Raw genomic sequence first — 23,511 nt, forward strand, 5'->3', positions numbered from 1 at the left:
TGAGCTAAGATTTCCAAGTTATTCACATAATGAAAACTTATACTTTGTTTCGGTGGAGTTCCCCATTCAAATGCATGTAACAGTGAGAAACGCACTGTCTTGGCGAAAGAAAGCGTTTTTGTACAACTTCATAGAAATAGCTGTAACTTTTGATAGAAGACTCGGATACACATGTTTATGGCTTTATCTTATAGAACTCAAGGTCTCCGTGCTGGGAAAACAGGTTTTGCAGCTGTTTGAGCTAAGATTTCCAAGTTATTCACATAATGAAAACCTATACTTTGTTTCGGTCGAGTTCCCCATTCAAATGCATGTAACAGTGAGAAACGCACTGTCTTGGCGAAAGAAAGCGTTTTTGTACAACTTCATAGAAATAGCTGTAACTTTTGATAGAAGACTCAGACAAATATGTTTATGGCCTTATATTATAGAACTCAAGGTCTCCGTGCTGGGAAAACAGGTTTTGCAGCTGTTTGAGCTAAGATTTCCAAGTTATTCACATAATGAAAACTTATACTTTGTTTCGGTCGAGTTCCCCATTCAAATGCATGTAACAGTGAGAAACGCACTGTCTTGGCGAAAGAAAGCGTTTTTGTACAACTTCATATAAATAGCTGTAACTTTTGATAGAAGACTCAGACAAACATGTTTATGGCTTTATCTTATAGAACTCAAGGTCTCCGTGCTGGGAAAACAGGTTTTGCAGCTGTTTGAGCTAAGATTTCCAAGTTATTCACATAATGAAAACCTATACTTTGTTTCGGTCGAGTTCCCCATTCAAATGCATGTAACAGTGAGAAACGCACTGTCTTGGCGAAAGAAAGCGTTTTTGTACAACTTCATATAAATAGCTGTAACTTTTGATAGAAGACTCAGACAAACATGTTTATGGCCTTATATTATAGAACTCAAGGTCTCCGTGCTGGGAAAACAGGTTTTGCAGCTGTTTGAGCTAAGATTTCCAAGTTATTCACATAATGAAAACCTATACTTTGTTTCGGTCGAGTTCCCCATTCAAATGCATGTAACAGTGAGAAACGCACTGTCTTGGCGAAAGAAAGCGTTTTTGTACAACTTCATAGAAATAGCTGTAACTTTTGATAGAAGACTCAGACAAACATGTTTATGGCCTTATATTATAGAACTCAAGGTCTCCGTGCTGGGAAAACAGGTTTTGCAGCTGTTTGAGCTAAGATTTCCAAGTTATTCACATAATGAAAACCTATACTTTGTTTCGGTCGAGTTCCCCATTCAAATGCATGTAACAGTGAGAAACGCACTGTCTTGGCGAAAGAAAGCGTTTTTGTACAACTTCATAGAAATAGCTGTAACTTTTGATAGAAGACTCAGACAAACATGTTTATGGCCTTATATTATAGAACTCAAGGTCTCCGTGCTGGGAAAACAGGTTTTGCAGCTGTTTGAGCTAAGATTTCCAAGTTATTCACATAATGAAAACCTATACTTTGTTTCGGTCGAGTTCCCCATTCAAATGCATGTAACAGTGAGAAACGCACTGTCTTGGCGAAAGAAAGCGTTTTTGTACAACTTCATAGAAATAGCTGTAACTTTTGATAGAAGACTCAGACAAACATGTTTATGGCCTTATATTATAGAACTCAAGGTCTCCGTGCTGGGAAAACAGGTTTTGCAGCTGTTTGAGCTAAGATTTCCAAGTTATTCACATAATGAAAACTTATACTTTGTTTCGGTCGAGTTCCCCATTCAAATGCATGTAACAGTGAGAAACGCACTGTCTTGGCGAAAGAAAGCGTTTTTGTACAACTTCATATAAATAGCTGTAACTTTTGATAGAAGACTCAGACAAACATGTTTATGGCTTTATCTTATAGAACTCAAGGTCTCCGTGCTGGGAAAACAGGTTTTGCAGCTGTTTGAGCTAAGATTTCCAAGTTATTCACATAATGAAAACCTATACTTTGTTTCGGTCGAGTTCCCCATTCAAATGCATGTAACAGTGAGAAACGCACTGTCTTGGCGAAAGAAAGCGTTTTTGTACAACTTCATAGAAATAGCTGTAACTTTTGATAGAAGACTCAGACAAACATGTTTATGGCCTTATATTATAGAACTCAAGGTCTCCGTGCTGGGAAAACAGGTTTTGCAGCTTTTTGAGCTAAGATTTCCAAGTTATTCACATAATGAAAACTTATACTTTGTTTCGGTGGAGTTCCCCATTCAAATGCATGTAACAGTGAGAAACGCACTGTCTTGGCGAAAGAAAGCGTTTTTGTACAACTTCATAGAAATAGCTGTAACTTTTGATAGAAGACTCAGACAAACATGTTTATGGCCTTATATTATAGAACTCAAGGTCTCCGTGCTGGGAAAACAGGTTTTGCAGCTGTTTGAGCTAAGATTTCCAAGTTATTCACATAATGAAAACCTATACTTTGTTTCGGTCGAGTTCCCCATTCAAATGCATGTAACAGTGAGAAACGCACTGTCTTGGCGAAAGAAAGCGTTTTTGTACAACTTCATAGAAATAGCTGTAACTTTTGATAGAAGACTCGGATACACATGTTTATGGCTTTATCTTATAGAACTCAAGGTCTCCGTGCTGGGAAAACAGGTTTTGCAGCTGTTTGAGCTAAGATTTCCAAGTTATTCACATAATGAAAACCTATACTTTGTTTCGGTCGAGTTCCCCATTCAAATGCATGTAACAGTGAGAAACGCACTGTCTTGGCGAAAGAAAGCGTTTTTGTACAACTTCATATAAATAGCTGTAACTTTTGATAGAAGACTCGGATACACATGTTTATGGCTTTATCTTATAGAACTCAAGGTCTCCGTGCTGGGCAAACAGGTTTTGCAGCTGTTTGAGCTAAGATTTCCAAGTTATTCACATAATGAAAACCTATACTTTGTTTCGGTCGAGTTCCCCATTCAAATGCATGTAACAGTGAGAAACGCACTGTCTTGGCGAAAGAAAGCGTTTTTGTACAACTTCATATAAATAGCTGTAACTTTTGATAGAAGACTCAGACAAATATGTTTATGGCCTTATATTATAGAACTCAAGGTCTCCGTGCTGGGAAAACAGGTTTTGCAGCTGTTTGAGCTAAGATTTCCAAGTTATTCACATAATGAAAACCTATACTTTGTTTCGGTCGAGTTCCCCATTCAAATGCATGTAACAGTGAGAAACGCACTGTCTTGGCGAAAGAAAGCGTTTTTGTACAACTTCATAGAAATAGCTGTAACTTTTGATAGAAGACTCGGATACACATGTTTATGGCTTTATCTTATAGAACTCAAGGTCTCCGTGCTGGGAAAACAGGTTTTGCAGCTGTTTGAGCTAAGATTTCCAAGTTATTCACATAATGAAAACCTATACTTTGTTTCGGTCGAGTTCCCCATTCAAATGCATGTAACAGTGAGAAACGCACTGTCTTGGCGAAAGAAAGCGTTTTTGTACAACTTCATATAAATAGCTGTAACTTTTGATAGAAGACTCAGACAAATATGTTTATGGCCTTATATTATAGAACTCAAGGTCTCCGTGCTGGGAAAACAGGTTTTGCAGCTGTTTGAGCTAAGATTTCCAAGTTATTCACATAATGAAAACTTATACTTTGTTTCGGTCGAGTTCCCCATTCAAATGCATGTAACAGTGAGAAACGCACTGTCTTGGCGAAAGAAAGCGTTTTTGTACAACTTCATAGAAATAGCTGTAACTTTTGATAGAAGACTCGGATACACATGTTTATGGCTTTATCTTATAGAACTCAAGGTCTCCGTGCTGGGAAAACAGGTTTTGCAGCTGTTTGAGCTAAGATTTCCAAGTTATTCACATAATGAAAACCTATACTTTGTTTCGGTCGAGTTTCCCATTCAAATGCATGTAACAGTGAGAAACGCACTGTCTTGGCGAAAGAAAGCGTTTTTGTACAACTTCATAGAAATAGCTGTAACTTTTGATAGAAGACTCAGACAAATATGTTTATGGCCTTATATTATAGAACTCAAGGTCTCCGTGCTGGGAAAACAGGTTTTGCAGCTGTTTGAGCTAAGATTTCCAAGTTATTCACATAATGAAAACTTATACTTTGTTTCGGTGGAGTTCCCCATTCAAATGCATGTAACAGTGAGAAACGCACTGTCTTGGCGAAAGAAAGCGTTTTTGTACAACTTCATATAAATAGCTGTAACTTTTGATAGAAGACTCGGATACACATGTTTATGGCTTTATCTTATAGAACTCAAGGTCTCCGTGCTGGGAAAACAGGTTTTGCAGCTGTTTGAGCTAAGATTTCCAAGTTATTCACATAATGAAAACCTATACTTTGTTTCGGTCGAGTTCCCCATTCAAATGCATGTAACAGTGAGAAACGCACTGTCTTGGCGAAAGAAAGCGTTTTTGTACAACTTCATAGAAATAGCTGTAACTTTTGATAGAAGACTCAGACAAACATGTTTATGGCCTTATATTATAGAACTCAAGGTCTCCGTGCTGGGAAAACAGGTTTTGCAGCTGTTTGAGCTAAGATTTCCAAGTTATTCACATAATGAAAACTTATACTTTGTTTCGGTCGAGTTCCCCATTCAAATGCATGTAACAGTGAGAAACGCACTGTCTTGGCGAAAGAAAGCGTTTTTGTACAACTTCATATAAATAGCTGTAACTTTTGATAGAAGACTCGGATACACATGTTTATGGCTTTATCTTATAGAACTCAAGGTCTCCGTGCTGGGAAAACAGGTTTTGCAGCTGTTTGAGCTAAGATTTCCAAGTTATTCACATAATGAAAACTTATACTTTGTTTCGGTCGAGTTCCCCATTCAAATGCATGTAACAGTGAGAAACGCACTGTCTTGGCGAAAGAAAGCGTTTTTGTACAACTTCATAGAAATAGCTGTAACTTTTGATAGAAGACTCAGACAAACATGTTTATGGCCTTATATTATAGAACTCAAGGTCTTCGTGCTGGGAAAACAGGTTTTGCAGCTGTTTGAGCTAAGATTTCCAAGTTATTCACATAATGAAAACTTATACTTTGTTTCGGTCGAGTTCCCCATTCAAATGCATGTAACAGTGAGAAACGCACTGTCTTGGCGAAAGAAAGCGTTTTTGTACAACTTCATATAAATAGCTGTAACTTTTGATAGAAGACTCGGATACACATGTTTATGGCTTTATCTTATAGAACTCAAGGTCTCCGTGCTGGGAAAACAGGTTTTGCAGCTGTTTGAGCTAAGATTTCCAAGTTATTCACATAATGAAAACCTATACTTTGTTTCGGTCGAGTTCCCCATTCAAATGCATGTAACAGTGAGAAACGCACTGTCTTGGCGAAAGAAAGCGTTTTTGTACAACTTCATAGAAATAGCTGTAACTTTTGATAGAAGACTCAGACAAACATGTTTATGGCCTTATATTATAGAACTCAAGGTCTCCGTGCTGGGAAAACAGGTTTTGCAGCTGTTTGAGCTAAGATTTCCAAGTTATTCACATAATGAAAACCTATACTTTGTTTCGGTCGAGTTCCCCATTCAAATGCATGTAACAGTGAGAAACGCACTGTCTTGGCGAAAGAAAGCGTTTTTGTACAACTTCATAGAAATAGCTGTAACTTTTGATAGAAGACTCAGACAAACATGTTTATGGCCTTATATTATAGAACTCAAGGTCTCCGTGCTGGGAAAACAGGTTTTGCAGCTGTTTGAGCTAAGATTTCCAAGTTATTCACATAATGAAAACTTATACTTTGTTTCGGTGGAGTTCCCCATTCAAATGCATGTAACAGTGAGAAACGCACTGTCTTGGCGAAAGAAAGCGTTTTTGTACAACTTCATAGAAATAGCTGTAACTTTTGATAGAAGACTCAGACAAACATGTTTATGGCCTTATATTATAGAACTCAAGGTCTCCGTGCTGGGAAAACAGGTTTTGCAGCTGTTTGAGCTAAGATTTCCAAGTTATTCACATAATGAAAACTTATACTTTGTTTCGGTCGAGTTCCCCATTCAAATGCATGTAACAGTGAGAAACGCACTGTCTTGGCGAAAGAAAGCGTTTTTGTACAACTTCATAGAAATAGCTGTAACTTTTGATAGAAGACTCGGATACACATGTTTATGGCTTTATCTTATAGAACTCAAGGTCTCCGTGCTGGGAAAACAGGTTTTGCAGCTGTTTGAGCTAAGATTTCCAAGTTATTCACATAATGAAAACCTATACTTTGTTTCGGTCGAGTTCCCCATTCAAATGCATGTAACAGTGAGAAACGCACTGTCTTGGCGAAAGAAAGCGTTTTTGTACAACTTCATAGAAATAGCTGTAACTTTTGATAGAAGACTCAGACAAACATGTTTATGGCCTTATATTATAGAACTCAAGGTCTCCGTGCTGGGAAAACAGGTTTTGCAGCTGTTTGAGCTAAGATTTCCAAGTTATTCACATAATGAAAACTTATACTTTGTTTCGGTCGAGTTCCCCATTCAAATGCATGTAACAGTGAGAAACGCACAGTCTTGGCGTGTTACATGCATTTGAATGGGGAACTCGACCGAAACAAAGTATAGGTTTTCATTATGTGAATAACTTGGAAATCTTAGCTCAAACAGCTGCAAAACCTGTTTTCCCAGCACGGAGACCTTGAGTTCTATAAGATAAAGCCATAAACATGTGTATCCGAGTCTTCTATCAAAAGTTATAGCTATTTATATGAAGTTGTACAAAAACGCTTTCTTTCGCCAAGACAGTGCGTTTCTCACTGTTACATGCATTTGAATGGGGAACTCGACCGAAACAAAGTATAAGTTTTCATTATGTGAATAACTTTGAAATCTTAGCTCAAACAGCTGCAAAACCTGTTTTCCCAGCACGGAGACCTTGAGTTCTATAATATAAAGCCATAAACATGTGTATCCGAGTCTTCTATCAAAAGTTACAGCTATTTCTATGAAGTTGTACAAAAACGCTTTCTTTCGCCAAGACAGTGCGTTTCTCACTGTTACATGCATTTGAATGGGGAACTCGACCGAAACAAAGTATAGGTTTTCATTATGTGAATAACTTGGAAATCTTAGCTCAAACAGCTGCAAAACCTGTTTTCCCAGCACGGAGACCTTGAGTTCTATAAGATAAAGCCATAAACATGTGTATCCGAGTCTTCTATCAAAAGTTACAGCTATTTCTATGAAGTTGTACAAAAACGCTTTCTTTCGCCAAGACAGTGCGTTTCTCACTGTTACATGCATTTGAATGGGGAACTCGACCGAAACAAAGTATGTTTTCATTATGTGAATAACTTGGAAATCTTAGCTCAAACAGCTGCAAAACCTGTTTTCCCAGCACGGAGACCTTGAGTTCTATAATATAAGGCCATAAACATGTTTGTCTGAGTCTTCTATCAAAAGTTACAGCTATTTCTATGAAGTTGTACAAAAACGCTTTCTTTCGCCAAGACAGTGCGTTTCTCACTGTTACATGCATTTGAATGGGGAACTCCACCGAAACAAAGTATAAGTTTTCATTATGTGAATAACTTGGAAATCTTAGCTCAAACAGCTGCAAAACCTGTTTTCCCAGCACGGAGACCTTGAGTTCTATAAGATAAAGCCATAAACATGTGTATCCGAGTCTTCTATCAAAAGTTACAGCTATTTCTATGAAGTTGTACAAAAACGCTTTCTTTCGCCAAGACAGTGCGTTTCTCACTGTTACATGCATTTGAATGGGGAACTCGACCGAAACAAAGTATAAGTTTTCATTATGTGAATAACTTGGAAATCTTAGCTCAACCAGCTGCAAAACCTGTTTTCCCAGCACGGAGACCTTGAGTTCTATAATATAAGGCCATAAACATGTTTGTCTGAGTCTTCTATCAAAAGTTACAGCTATTTCTATGAAGTTGTACAAAAACGCTTTCTTTCGCCAAGACAGTGCGTTTGTCACTGTTACATGCATTTGAATGGGGAACTCGACCGAAACAAAGTATAGGTTTTCATTATGTGAATAACTTGGAAATCTTAGCTCAAACAGCTGCAAAACCTGTTTTCCCAGCACGGAGACCTTGAGTTCTATAAAATAAAGCCATAAACATGTGTATCCGAGTCTTCTATCAAAAGTTACAGCTATTTATATGAAGTTGTACAAAAACGCTTTCTTTCGCCAAGACAGTGCGTTTCTCACTGTTACATGCATTTGAATGGGGAACTCGACCGAAACAAAGTATAGGTTTTCATTATGTGAATAACTTGGAAATCTTAGCTCAAACAGCTGCAAAACCTGTTTTCCCAGCACGGAGACCTTGAGTTCTATAATATAAGGCCATAAACATGTTTGTCTGAGTCTTCTATCAAAAGTTACAGCTATTTCTATGAAGTTGTACAAAAACGCTTTCTTTCGCCAAGACAGTGCGTTTCTCACTGTTACATGCATTTGAATGGGGAACTCGACCGAAACAAAGTATAGGTTTTCATTATGTGAATAACTTGGAAATCTTAGCTCAAACAGCTGCAAAACCTGTTTTCCCAGCACGGAGACCTTGAGTTCTATAAGATAAAGCCATAAACATGTGTATCCGAGTCTTCTATCAAAAGTTACAGCTATTTCTATGAAGTTGTACAAAAACGCTTTCTTTCGCCAAGACAGTGCGTTTCTCACTGTTACATGCATTTGAATGGGGAACTCGACCGAAACAAAGTATAGGTTTTCATTATGTGAATAACTTGGAAATCTTAGCTCAAACAGCTGCAAAACCTGTTTTCCCAGCACGAAGACCTTGAGTTCTATAAGATAAAGCCATAAACATGTGTATCCGAGTCTTCTATCAAAAGTTACAGCTATTTATATGAAGTTGTACAAAAACGCTTTCTTTCGCCAAGCCAGTGCGTTTCTCACTGTTACATGCATTTGAATGGGGAACTCGACCGAAACAAAGTATAAGTTTTCATTATGTGAATAACTTGGAAATCTTAGCTCAAACAGCTGCAAAACCTGTTTTCCCAGCACGGAGACCTTGAGTTCTATAATATAAGGCCATAAACATATTTGTCTGAGTCTTCTATCAAAAGTTACAGCTATTTCTATGAAGTTGTACAAAAACGCTTTCTTTCGCCAAGACTGTGCGTTTCTCACTGTTACATGCATTTGAATGGGGAACTCGACCGAAACAAAGTATAGGTTTTCATTATGTGAATAACTTGGAAATCTTAGCTCAAACAGCTGCAAAACCTGTTTTCCCAGCACGGAGACCTTGAGTTCTATAATATAAGGCCATAAACATGTTTGTCTGAGTCTTCTATCAAAAGTTACAGCTATTTCTATGAAGTTGTACAAAAACGCTTTCTTTCGCCAAGACAGTGCGTTTCTCACTGTTACATGCATTTGAATGGGGAACTCGACCGAAACAAAGTATAGGTTTTCATTATGTGAATAACTTGGAAATCTTAGCTCAAACAGCTGCAAAACCTGTTTTCCCAGCACGGAGACCTTGAGTTCTATACGCTTTCTGTGTTGGCGAAAGAAAGCGTTTTTGTACAACTTCATAGAAATAGCTGTAACTTTTGATAGAAGACTCAGACAAACATGTTTATGGCCTTATATTATAGAACTCAAGGTCTCCGTGCTGGGAAAACAGGTTTTGCAGCTGTTTGAGCTAAGATTTCCAAGTTATTCACATAATGAAAACCTATACTTTGTTTCGGTCGAGTTCCCCATTCAAATGCATGTAACACGCCAAGACAGTGCGTTTCTCACTGTTACATGCATTTGAATGGGGAACTCGACCGAAACAAAGTATAGGTTTTCATTATGTGAATAACTTGGAAATCTTAGCTCAAACAGCTGCAAAACCTGTTTTCCCAGCACGGAGACCTTGAGTTCTATAAGATAAAGCCATAAACATGTGTATCCGAGTCTTCTATCAAAAGTTACAGCTATTTCTATGAAGTTGTACAAAAACGCTTTCTTTCGCCAAGACAGTGCGTTTCTCACTGTTACATGCATTTGAATGGGGAACTCGACCGAAACAAAGTATGTTTTCATTATGTGAATAACTTGGAAATCTTAGCTCAAACAGCTGCAAAACCTGTTTTCCCAGCACGGAGACCTTGAGTTCTATAATATAAGGCCATAAACATGTTTGTCTGAGTCTTCTATCAAAAGTTACAGCTATTTCTATGAAGTTGTACAAAAACGCTTTCTTTCGCCAAGACAGTGCGTTTCTCACTGTTACATGCATTTGAATGGGGAACTCGACCGAAACAAAGTATAGGTTTTCATTATGTGAATAACTTGGAAATCTTAGCTCAAACAGCTGCAAAACCTGTTTTCCCAGCACGGAGACCTTGAGTTCTATAATATAAGGCCATAAACATGTTTGTCTGAGTCTTCTATCAAAAGTTACAGCTATTTCTATGAAGTTGTACAAAAACGCTTTCTTTCGCCAAGACAGTGCGTTTCTCACTGTTACATGCATTTGAATGGGGAACTCGACCGAAACAAAGTATAGGTTTTCATTATGTGAATAACTTGGAAATCTTAGCTCAAACAGCTGCAAAACCTGTTTTCCCAGCACGGAGACCTTGAGTTCTATAATATAAGGCCATAAACATGTTTGTCTGAGTCTTCTATCAAAAGTTACAGCTATTTCTATGAAGTTGTACAAAAACGCTTTCTTTCGCCAAGACAGTGCGTTTCTCACTGTTACATGCATTTGAATGGGGAACTCGACCGAAACAAAGTATAAGTTTTCATTATGTGAATAACTTGGAAATCTTAGCTCAAACAGCTGCAAAACCTGTTTTCCCAGCACGGAGACCTTGAGTTCTATAATATAAGGCCATAAACATGTTTGTCTGAGTCTTCTATCAAAAGTTACAGCTATTTCTATGAAGTTGTACAAAAACGCTTTCTTTCGCCAAGACAGTGCGTTTCTCACTGTTACATGCATTTGAATGGGGAACTCCACCGAAACAAAGTATAAGTTTTCATTATGTGAATAACTTGGAAATCTTAGCTCAAACAGCTGCAAAACCTGTTTTCCCAGCACGGAGACCTTGAGTTCTATAATATAAGGCCATAAACATGTTTGTCTGAGTCTTCTATCAAAAGTTACAGCTATTTCTATGAAGTTGTACAAAAACGCTTTCTTTCGCCAAGACAGTGCGTTTCTCACTGTTACATGCATTTGAATGGGGAACTCGACCGAAACAAAGTATAGGTTTTCATTATGTGAATAACTTGGAAATCTTAGCTCAAACAGCTGCAAAACCTGTTTTCCCAGCACGGAGACCTTGAGTTCTATAAGATAAAGCCATAAACATGTGTATCCGAGTCTTCTATCAAAAGTTACAGCTATTTCTATGAAGTTGTACAAAAACGCTTTCTTTCGCCAAGACAGTGCGTTTCTCACTGTTACATGCATTTGAATGGGGAACTCGACCGAAACAAAGTATAAGTTTTCATTATGTGAATAACTTGGAAATCTTAGCTCAAACAGCTGCAAAACCTGTTTTCCCAGCACGGAGACCTTGAGTTCTATAAGATAAAGCCATAAACATGTTTGTCTGAGTCTTCTATCAAAAGTTACAGCTATTTATATGAAGTTGTACAAAAACGCTTTCTTTCGCCAAGACAGTGCGTTTCTCACTGTTACATGCATTTGAATGGGGAACTCCACCGAAACAAAGTATAAGTTTTCATTATGTGAATAACTTGGAAATCTTAGCTCAAACAGCTGCAAAACCTGTTTTCCCAGCACGGAGACCTTGAGTTCTATAATATAAGGCCATAAACATGTTTGTCTGAGTCTTCTATCAAAAGTTACAGCTATTTCTATGAAGTTGTACAAAAACGCTTTCTTTCGCCAAGACAGTGCGTTTCTCACTGTTACATGCATTTGAATGGGGAACTCGACCGAAACAAAGTATAGGTTTTCATTATGTGAATAACTTGGAAATCTTAGCTCAAACAGCTGCAAAACCTGTTTTCCCAGCACGGAGACCTTGAGTTCTATAAGATAAAGCCATAAACATGTGTATCCGAGTCTTCTATCAAAAGTTACAGCTATTTATATGAAGTTGTACAAAAACGCTTTCTTTCGCCAAGACAGTGCGTTTCTCACTGTTACATGCATTTGAATGGGGAACTCGACCGAAACAAAGTATAGGTTTTCATTATGTGAATAACTTGGAAATCTTAGCTCAAACAGCTGCAAAACCTGTTTTCCCAGCACGGAGACCTTGAGTTCTATAATATAAGGCCATAAACATGTTTGTCTGAGTCTTCTATCAAAAGTTACAGCTATTTCTATGAAGTTGTACAAAAACGCTTTCTTTCGCCAAGACAGTGCGTTTCTCACTGTTACATGCATTTGAATGGGGAACTCGACCGAAACAAAGTATAGGTTTTCATTATGTGAATAACTTGGAAATCTTAGCTCAAACAGCTGCAAAACCTGTTTTCCCAGCACGGAGACCTTGAGTTCTATAATATAAGGCCATAAACATGTTTGTCTGAGTCTTCTATCAAAAGTTACAGCTATTTCTATGAAGTTGTACAAAAACGCTTTCTTTCGCCAAGACAGTGCGTTTCTCACTGTTACATGCATTTGAATGGGGAACTCGACCGAAACAAAGTATAGGTTTTCATTATGTGAATAACTTGGAAATCTTAGCTCAAACAGCTGCAAAACCTGTTTTCCCAGCACGGAGACCTTGAGTTCTATAATATAAGGCCATAAACATGTTTGTCTGAGTCTTCTATCAAAAGTTACAGCTATTTCTATGAAGTTGTACAAAAACGCTTTCTTTCGCCAAGACAGTGCGTTTCTCACTGTTACATGCATTTGAATGGGGAACTCGACCGAAACAAAGTATAAGTTTTCATTATGTGAATAACTTGGAAATCTTAGCTCAAACAGCTGCAAAACCTGTTTTCCCAGCACGGAGACCTTGAGTTCTATAATATAAGGCCATAAACATGTTTGTCTGAGTCTTCTATCAAAAGTTACAGCTATTTCTATGAAGTTGTACAAAAACGCTTTCTTTCGCCAAGACAGTGCGTTTCTCACTGTTACATGCATTTGAATGGGGAACTCCACCGAAACAAAGTATAAGTTTTCATTATGTGAATAACTTGGAAATCTTAGCTCAAACAGCTGCAAAACCTGTTTTCCCAGCACGGAGACCTTGAGTTCTATAATATAAGGCCATAAACATGTTTGTCTGAGTCTTCTATCAAAAGTTACAGCTATTTCTATGAAGTTGTACAAAAACGCTTTCTTTCGCCAAGACAGTGCGTTTCTCACTGTTACATGCATTTGAATGGGGAACTCGACCGAAACAAAGTATAGGTTTTCATTATGTGAATAACTTGGAAATCTTAGCTCAAACAGCTGCAAAACCTGTTTTCCCAGCACGGAGACCTTGAGTTCTATAAGATAAAGCCATAAACATGTGTATCCGAGTCTTCTATCAAAAGTTACAGCTATTTCTATGAAGTTGTACAAAAACGCTTTCTTTCGCCAAGACAGTGCGTTTCTCACTGTTACATGCATTTGAATGGGGAACTCGACCGAAACAAAGTATAAGTTTTCATTATGTGAATAACTTGGAAATCTTAGCTCAAACAGCTGCAAAACCTGTTTTCCCAGCACGGAGACCTTGAGTTCTATAAGATAAAGCCATAAACATGTTTGTCTGAGTCTTCTATCAAAAGTTACAGCTATTTATATGAAGTTGTACAAAAACGCTTTCTTTCGCCAAGACAGTGCGTTTCTCACTGTTACATGCATTTGAATGGGGAACTCCACCGAAACAAAGTATAAGTTTTCATTATGTGAATAACTTGGAAATCTTAGCTCAAACAGCTGCAAAACCTGTTTTCCCAGCACGGAGACCTTGAGTTCTATAATATAAGGCCATAAACATGTTTGTCTGAGTCTTCTATCAAAAGTTACAGCTATTTCTATGAAGTTGTACAAAAACGCTTTCTTTCGCCAAGACAGTGCGTTTCTCACTGTTACATGCATTTGAATGGGGAACTCGACCGAAACAAAGTATAGGTTTTCATTATGTGAATAACTTGGAAATCTTAGCTCAAACAGCTGCAAAACCTGTTTTCCCAGCACGGAGACCTTGAGTTCTATAAGATAAAGCCATAAACATGTGTATCCGAGTCTTCTATCAAAAGTTACAGCTATTTATATGAAGTTGTACAAAAACGCTTTCTTTCGCCAAGACAGTGCGTTTCTCACTGTTACATGCATTTGAATGGGGAACTCGACCGAAACAAAGTATAGGTTTTCATTATGTGAATAACTTGGAAATCTTAGCTCAAACAGCTGCAAAACCTGTTTTCCCAGCACGGAGACCTTGAGTTCTATAATATAAGGCCATAAACATGTTTGTCTGAGTCTTCTATCAAAAGTTACAGCTATTTCTATGAAGTTGTACAAAAACGCTTTCTTTCGCCAAGACAGTGCGTTTCTCACTGTTACATGCATTTGAATGGGGAACTCGACCGAAACAAAGTATAGGTTTTCATTATGTGAATAACTTGGAAATCTTAGCTCAAACAGCTGCAAAACCTGTTTTCCCAGCACGGAGACCTTGAGTTCTATAAGATAAAGCCATAAACATGTGTATCCGAGTCTTCTATCAAAAGTTACAGCTATTTCTATGAAGTTGTACAAAAACGCTTTCTTTCGCCAAGACAGTGCGTTTCTCACTGTTACATGCATTTGAATGGGGAACTCGACCGAAACAAAGTATAAGTTTTCATTATGTGAATAACTTGGAAATCTTAGCTCAAACAGCTGCAAAACCTGTTTTCCCAGCACGGAGACCTTGAGTTCTATAATATAAGGCCATAAACATGTTTGTCTGAGTCTTCTATCAAAAGTTACAGCTATTTCTATGAAGTTGTACAAAAACGCTTTCTTTCGCCAAGACAGTGCGTTTGTCACTGTTACATGCATTTGAATGGGGAACTCGACCGAAACAAAGTATAGGTTTTCATTATGTGAATAACTTGGAAATCTTAGCTCAAACAGCTGCAAAACCTGTTTTCCCAGCACGGAGACCTTGAGTTCTATAAGATAAAGCCATAAACATGTGTATCCGAGTCTTCTATCAAAAGTTACAGCTATTTATATGAAGTTGTACAAAAACGCTTTCTTTCGCCAAGACTGTGCGTTTCTCACTGTTACATGCATTTGAATGGGGAACTCGACCGAAACAAAGTATAGGTTTTCATTATGTGAATAACTTGGAAATCTTAGCTCAAACAGCTGCAAAACCTGTTTTCCCAGCACGGAGACCTTGAGTTCTATAATATAAGGCCATAAACATGTTTGTCTGAGTCTTCTATCAAAAGTTACAGCTATTTCTATGAAGTTGTACAAAAACGCTTTCTTTCGCCAAGACAGTGCGTTTCTCACTGTTACATGCATTTGAATGGGGAACTCGACCGAAACAAAGTATAGGTTTTCATTATGTGAATAACTTGGAAATCTTAGCTCAAACAGCTGCAAAACCTGTTTTCCCAGCACGGAGACCTTGAGTTCTATAATATAAGGCCATAAACATGTTTGTCTGAGTCTTCTATCAAAAGTTACAGCTATTTCTATGAAGTTGTACAAAAACGCTTTCTTTCGCCAAGACAGTGCGTTTCTCACTGTTACATGCATTTGAATGGGGAACTCCACCGAAACAAAGTATAGGTTTTCATTATGTGAATAACTTGGAAATCTTAGCTCAAACAGCTGCAAAACCTGTTTTCCCAGCACGGAGACCTTGAGTTCTATAATATAAGGCCATAAACATGTTTGTCTGAGTCTTCTATCAAAAGTTACAGCTATTTCTATGAAGTTGTACAAAAACGCTTTCTTTCGCCAAGACAGTGCGTTTCTCACTGTTACATGCATTTGAATGGGGAACTCGACCGAAACAAAGTATAGGTTTTCATTATGTGAATAACTTGGAAATCTTAGCTCAAACAGCTGCAAAACCTGTTTTTCCAGCACGGAGACCTTGAGTTCTATAAGATAAAGCCATAAACATGTTTGTCTGAGTCTTCTATCAAAAGTTACAGCTATTTATATGAAGTTGTACAAAAACGCTTTCTTTCGCCAAGACAGTGCGTTTCTCACTGTTACATGCATTTGAATGGGGAACTCGACCGAAACAAAGTATAGGTTTTCATTATGTGAATAACTTGGAAATCTTAGCTCAAACAGCTGCAAAACCTGTTTTCCCAGCACGGAGACCTTGAGTTCTATAATATAAGGCCATAAACATGTTTGTCTGAGTCTTCTATCAAAAGTTACAGCTATTTCTATGAAGTTGTACAAAAACGCTTTCTTTCGCCAAGACAGTGCGTTTCTCACTGTTACATGCATTTGAATGGGGAACTCGACCGAAACAAAGTATAGGTTTTCATTATGTGAATAACTTGGAAATCTTAGCTCAAACAGCTGCAAAACCTGTTTTCCCAGCACGGAGACCTTGAGTTCTATAATATAAGGCCATAAACATGTTTGTCTGAGTCTTCTATCAAAAGTTACAGCTATTTCTATGAAGTTGTACAAAAACGCTTTCTTTCGCCAAGACAGTGCGTTTCTCACTGTTACATGCATTTGAATGGGGAACTCCACCGAAACAAAGTATAAGTTTTCATTATGTGAATAACTTGGAAATCTTAGCTCAAACAGCTGCAAAACCTGTTTTCCCAGCACGGAGACCTTGAGTTCTATAATATAAGGCCATAAACATGTTTGTCTGAGTCTTCTATCAAAAGTTACAGCTATTTCTATGAAGTTGTACAAAAACGCTTTCTTTCGCCAAGACAGTGCGTTTCTCACTGTTACATGCATTTGAATGGGGAACTCGACCGAAACAAAGTATAGGTTTTCATTATGTGAATAACTTGGAAATCTTAGCTCAAACAGCTGCAAAACCTGTTTTCCCAGCACGGAGACCTTGAGTTCTATACGCTTTCTGTGTTGGCGAAAGAAAGCGTTTTTGTACAACTTCATAGAAATAGCTGTAACTTTTGATAGAAGACTCAGACAAACATGTTTATGGCCTTATATTATAGAACTCAAGGTCTCCGTGCTGGGAAAACAGGTTTTGCAGCTGTTTGAGCTAAGATTTCCAAGTTATTCACATAATGAAAACCTATACTTTGTTTCGGTCGAGTTCCCCATTCAAATGCATGTAACACGCCAAGACTGTGCGTTTCTCACTGTTACATGCATTTGAATGGGGAACTCGACCGAAACAAAGTATAAGTTTTCATTATGTGAATAACTTGGAAATCTTAGCTCAAACAGCTGCAAAACCTGTTTGCCCAGCACGGAGACCTTGAGTTCTATAAGATAAAGCCATAAACATGTGTATCCGAGTCTTCTATCAAAAGTTACAGCTATTTCTATGAAGTTGTACAAAAACGCTTTCTTTCGCCAAGACAGTGCGTTTCTCACTGTTACATGCATTTGAATGGGGAACTCGACCGAAACAAAGTATAAGTTTTCATTATGTGAATAACTTGGAAATCTTAGCTCAAACAGCTGCAAAACCTGTTTGCCCAGCACGGAGACCTTGAGTTCTATAATATAAGGCCATAAACATGTTTGTCTGAGTCTTCTATCAAAAGTTACAGCTATTTCTATGAAGTTGTACAAAAACGCTTTCTTTCGCCAAGACAGTGCGTTTCTCACTGTTACATGCATTTGAATGGGGAACTCGACCGAAACAAAGTATAGGTTTTCATTATGTGAATAACTTGGAAATCTTAGCTCAAACAGCTGCAAAACCTGTTTTCCCAGCACGGAGACCTTGAGTTCTATAAGATAAAGCCATAAACATGTGTATCCGAGTCTTCTATCAAAAGTTACAGCTATTTCTATGAAGTTGTACAAAAACGCTTTCTTTCGCCAAGACAGTGCGTTTCTCACTGTTACATGCATTTGAATGGGGAACTCGACCGAAACAAAGTATAAGTTTTCATTATGTGAATAACTTGGAAATCTTAGCTCAAACAGCTGCAAAACCTGTTTTCCCAGCACGGAGACCTTGAGTTCTATAATATAAGGCCATAAACATGTTTGTCTGAGTCTTCTATCAAAAGTTACAGCTATTTCTATGAAGTTGTACAAAAACGCTTTCTTTCGCCAAGACAGTGCGTTTGTCACTGTTACATGCATTTGAATGGGGAACTCGACCGAAACAAAGTATAGGTTTTCATTATGTGAATAACTTGGAAATCTTAGCTCAAACAGCTGCAAAACCTGTTTTCCCAGCACGGAGACCTTGAGTTCTATAAGATAAAGCCATAAACATGTGTATCCGAGTCTTCTATCAAAAGTTACAGCTATTTATATGAAGTTGTACAAAAACGCTTTCTTTCGCCAAGACTGTGCGTTTCTCACTGTTACATGCATTTGAATGGGGAACTCGACCGAAACAAAGTATAGGTTTTCATTATGTGAATAACTTGGAAATCTTAGCTCAAACAGCTGCAAAACCTGTTTTCCCAGCACGGAGACCTTGAGTTCTATAATATAAGGCCATAAACATGTTTGTCTGAGTCTTCTATCAAAAGTTACAGCTATTTCTATGAAGTTGTACAAAAACGCTTTCTTTCGCCAAGACAGTGCGTTTCTCACTGTTACATGCATTTGAATGGGGAACTCGACCGAAACAAAGTATAGGTTTTCATTATGTGAATAACTTGGAAATCTTAGCTCAAACAGCTGCAAAACCTGTTTTCCCAGCACGGAGACCTTGAGTTCTATAATATAAGGCCATAAACATGTTTGTCTGAGTCTTCTATCAAAAGTTACAGCTATTTCTATGAAGTTGTACAAAAACGCTTTCTTTCGCCAAGACAGTGCGTTTCTCACTGTTACATGCATTTGAATGGGGAACTCCACCGAAACAAAGTATAGGTTTTCATTATGTGAATAACTTGGAAATCTTAGCTCAAACAGCTGCAAAACCTGTTTTCCCAGCACGGAGACCTTGAGTTCTATAATATAAGGCCATAAACATGTTTGTCTGAGTCTTCTATCAAAAGTTACAGCTATTTCTATGAAGTTGTACAAAAACGCTTTCTTTCGCCAAGACAGTGCGTTTCTCACTGTTACATGCATTTGAATGGGGAACTCGACCGAAACAAAGTATAGGTTTTCATTATGTGAATAACTTGGAAATCTTAGCTCAAACAGCTGCAAAACCTGTTTTCCCAGCACGGAGACCTTGAGTTCTATAAGATAAAGCCATAAACATGTGTATCCGAGTCTTCTATCAAAAGTTACAGCTATTTATATGAAGTTGTACAAAAACGCTTTCTTTCGCCAAGACTGTGCGTTTCTCACTGTTACATGCATTTGAATGGGGAACTCGACCGAAACAAAGTATAGGTTTTCATTATGTGAATAACTTGGAAATCTTAGCTCAAACAGCTGCAAAACCTGTTTTCCCAGCACGGAGACCTTGAGTTCTATAATATAAGGCCATAAACATGTTTGTCTGAGTCTTCTATCAAAAGTTACAGCTATTTCTATGAAGTTGTACAAAAACGCTTTCTTTCGCCAAGACAGTGCGTTTCTCACTGTTACATGCATTTGAATGGGGAACTCGACCGAAACAAAGTATAGGTTTTCATTATGTGAATAACTTGGAAATCTTAGCTCAAACAGCTGCAAAACCTGTTTTCCCAGCACGGAGACCTTGAGTTCTATAATATAAGGCCATAAACATGTTTGTCTGAGTCTTCTATCAAAAGTTACAGCTATTTCTATGAAGTTGTACAAAAACGCTTTCTTTCGCCAAGACAGTGCGTTTCTCACTGTTACATGCATTTGAATGGGGAACTCCACCGAAACAAAGTATAGGTTTTCATTATGTGAATAACTTGGAAATCTTAGCTCAAACAGCTGCAAAACCTGTTTTCCCAGCACGGAGACCTTGAGTTCTATAATATAAGGCCATAAACATGTTTGTCTGAGTCTTCTATCAAAAGTTACAGCTATTTCTATGAAGTTGTACAAAAACGCTTTCTTTCGCCAAGACAGTGCGTTTCTCACTGTTACATGCATTTGAATGGGGAACTCGACCGAAACAAAGTATAGGTTTTCATTATGTGAATAACTTGGAAATCTTAGCTCAAACAGCTGCAAAACCTGTTTTCCCAGCACGGAGACCTTGAGTTCTATAAGATAAAGCCATAAACATGTTTGTCTGAGTCTTCTATCAAAAGTTACAGCTATTTATATGAAGTTGTACAAAAACGCTTTCTTTCGCCAAGACAGTGCGTTTCTCACTGTTACATGCATTTGAATGGGGAACTCGACCGAAACAAAGTATAAGTTTTCATTATGTGAATAACTTGGAAATCTTAGCTCAAACAGCTGCAAAACCTGTTTTCCCAGCACGGAGACCTTGAGTTCTATAATATAAGGCCATAAACATGTTTGTCTGAGTCTTCTATCAAAAGTTACAGCTATTTATATGAAGTTGTACAAAAACGCTTTCTTTCGCCAAGACAGTGCGTTTCTCACTGTTACATGCATTTGAATGGGGAACTCGACCGAAACAAAGTATAAGTTTTCATTATGTGAATAACTTGGAAATCTTAGCTCAAACAGCTGCAAAACCTGTTTTCCCAGCACGGAGACCTTGAGTTCTATAATATAAGGCCATAAACATGTTTGTCTGAGTCTTCTATCAAAAGTTACAGCTATTTCTATGAAGTTGTACAAAAACGCTTTCTTTCGCCAAGACAGTGCGTTTCTCACTGTTACATGCATTTGAATGGGGAACTCGACCGAAACAAAGTATAGGTTTTCATTATGTGAATAACTTGGAAATCTTAGCTCAAACAGCTGCAAAACCTGTTTTCCCAGCACGGAGACCTTGAGTTCTATAATATAAGGCCATAAACATGTTTGTCTGAGTCTTCTATCAAAAGTTACAGCTATTTCTATGAAGTTGTACAAAAACGCTTTCTTTCGCCAAGACAGTGCGTTTCTCACTGTTACATGCATTTGAATGGGGAACTCGACCGAAACAAAGTATAGGTTTTCATTATGTGAATAACTTGGAAATCTTAGCTCAAACAGCTGCAAAACCTGTTTTCCCAGCACGGAGACCTTGAGTTCTATAATATAAGGCCATAAACATGTTTGTCTGAGTCTTCTATCAAAAGTTACAGCTATTTCTATGAAGTTGTACAAAAACGCTTTCTTTCGCCAAGACAGTGCGTTTCTCACTGTTACATGCATTTGAATGGGGAACTCCACCGAAACAAAGTATAAGTTTTCATTATGTGAATAACTTGGAAATCTTAGCTCAAACAGCTGCAAAACCTGTTTTCCCAGCACGGAGACCTTGAGTTCTATAATATAAGGCCATAAACATGTTTGTCTGAGTCTTCTATCAAAAGTTACAGCTATTTCTATGAAGTTGTACAAAAACGCTTTCTTTCGCCAAGACAGTGCGTTTCTCACTGTTACATGCATTTGAATGGGGAACTCGACCGAAACAAAGTATAGGTTTTCATTATGTGAATAACTTGGAAATCTTAGCTCAAACAGCTGCAAAACCTGTTTTCCCAGCACGGAGACCTTGAGTTCTATAATATAAGGCCATAAACATGTTTGTCTGAGTCTTCTATCAAAAGTTACAGCTATTTCTATGAAGTTGTACAAAAACGCTTTCTTTCGCCAAGACAGTGCGTTTCTCACTGTTACATGCATTTGAATGGGGAACTCGACCGAAACAAAGTATAGGTTTTCATTATGTGAATAACTTGGAAATCTTAGCTCAAACAGCTGCAAAACCTGTTTTCCCAGCACGGAGACCTTGAGTTCTATAAGATAAAGCCATAAACATGTGTATCCGAGTCTTCTATCAAAAGTTACAGCTATTTCTATGAAGTTGTACAAAAACGCTTTCTTTCGCCAAGACAGTGCGTTTCTCACTGTTACATGCATTTGAATGGGGAACTCGACCGAAACAAAGTATAAGTTTTCATTATGTGAATAACTTGGAAATCTTAGCTCAAACAGCTGCAAAACCTGTTTTCCCAGCACGGAGACCTTGAGTTCTATAATATAAGGCCATAAACATGTTTGTCTGAGTCTTCTATCAAAAGTTACAGCTATTTATATGAAGTTGTACAAAAACGCTTTCTTTCGCCAAGACAGTGCGTTTCTCACTGTTACATGCATTTGAATGGGGAACTCGACCGAAACAAAGTATAAGTTTTCATTATGTGAATAACTTGGAAATCTTAGCTCAAACAGCTGCAAAACCTGTTTTCCCAGCACGGAGACCTTGAGTTCTATAATATAAGGCCATAAACATGTTTGTCTGAGTCTTCTATCAAAAGTTACAGCTATTTCTATGAAGTTGTACAAAAACGCTTTCTTTCGCCAAGACAGTGCGTTTCTCACTGTTACATGCATTTGAATGGGGAACTCGACCGAAACAAAGTATAGGTTTTCATTATGTGAATAACTTGGAAATCTTAGCTCAAACAGCTGCAAAACCTGTTTTCCCAGCACGGAGACCTTGAGTTCTATAATATAAGGCCATAAACATGTTTGTCTGAGTCTTCTATCAAAAGTTACAGCTATTTCTATGAAGTTGTACAAAAACGCTTTCTTTCGCCAAGACAGTGCGTTTCTCACTGTTACATGCATTTGAATGGGGAACTCGACCGAAACAAAGTATAGGTTTTCATTATGTGAATAACTTGGAAATCTTAGCTCAAACAGCTGCAAAACCTGTTTTCCCAGCACGGAGACCTTGAGTTCTATAATATAAGGCCATAAACATGTTTGTCTGAGTCTTCTATCAAAAGTTACAGCTATTTCTATGAAGTTGTACAAAAACGCTTTCTTTCGCCAAGACAGTGCGTTTCTCACTGTTACATGCATTTGAATGGGGAACTCCACCGAAACAAAGTATAAGTTTTCATTATGTGAATAACTTGGAAATCTTAGCTCAAACAGCTGCAAAACCTGTTTTCCCAGCACGGAGACCTTGAGTTCTATAATATAAGGCCATAAACATGTTTGTCTGAGTCTTCTATCAAAAGTTACAGCTATTTCTATGAAGTTGTACAAAAACGCTTTCTTTCGCCAAGACAGTGCGTTTCTCACTGTTACATGCATTTGAATGGGGAACTCGACCGAAACAAAGTATAGGTTTTCATTATGTGAATAACTTGGAAATCTTAGCTCAAACAGCTGCAAAACCTGTTTTCCCAGCACGGAGACCTTGAGTTCTATACGCTTTCTGTGTTGGCGAAAGAAAGCGTTTTTGTACAACTTCATAGAAATAGCTGTAACTTTTGATAGAAGACTCAGACAAACATGTTTATGGCCTTATATTATAGAACTCAAGGTCTCCGTGCTGGGAAAACAGGTTTTGCAGCTGTTTGAGCTAAGATTTCCAAGTTATTCACATAATGAAAACCTATACTTTGTTTCGGTCGAGTTCCCCATTCAAATGCATGTAACACGC

Source organism: Rhamphochromis longiceps, linkage group LG20 (assembly GCF_057381845.1).
Source record: "Rhamphochromis longiceps isolate RC_006_pf linkage group LG20, R_longiceps_female_GT1.1, whole genome shotgun sequence".
Lineage (NCBI taxonomy): Eukaryota > Metazoa > Chordata > Actinopteri > Cichliformes > Cichlidae > Rhamphochromis > Rhamphochromis longiceps.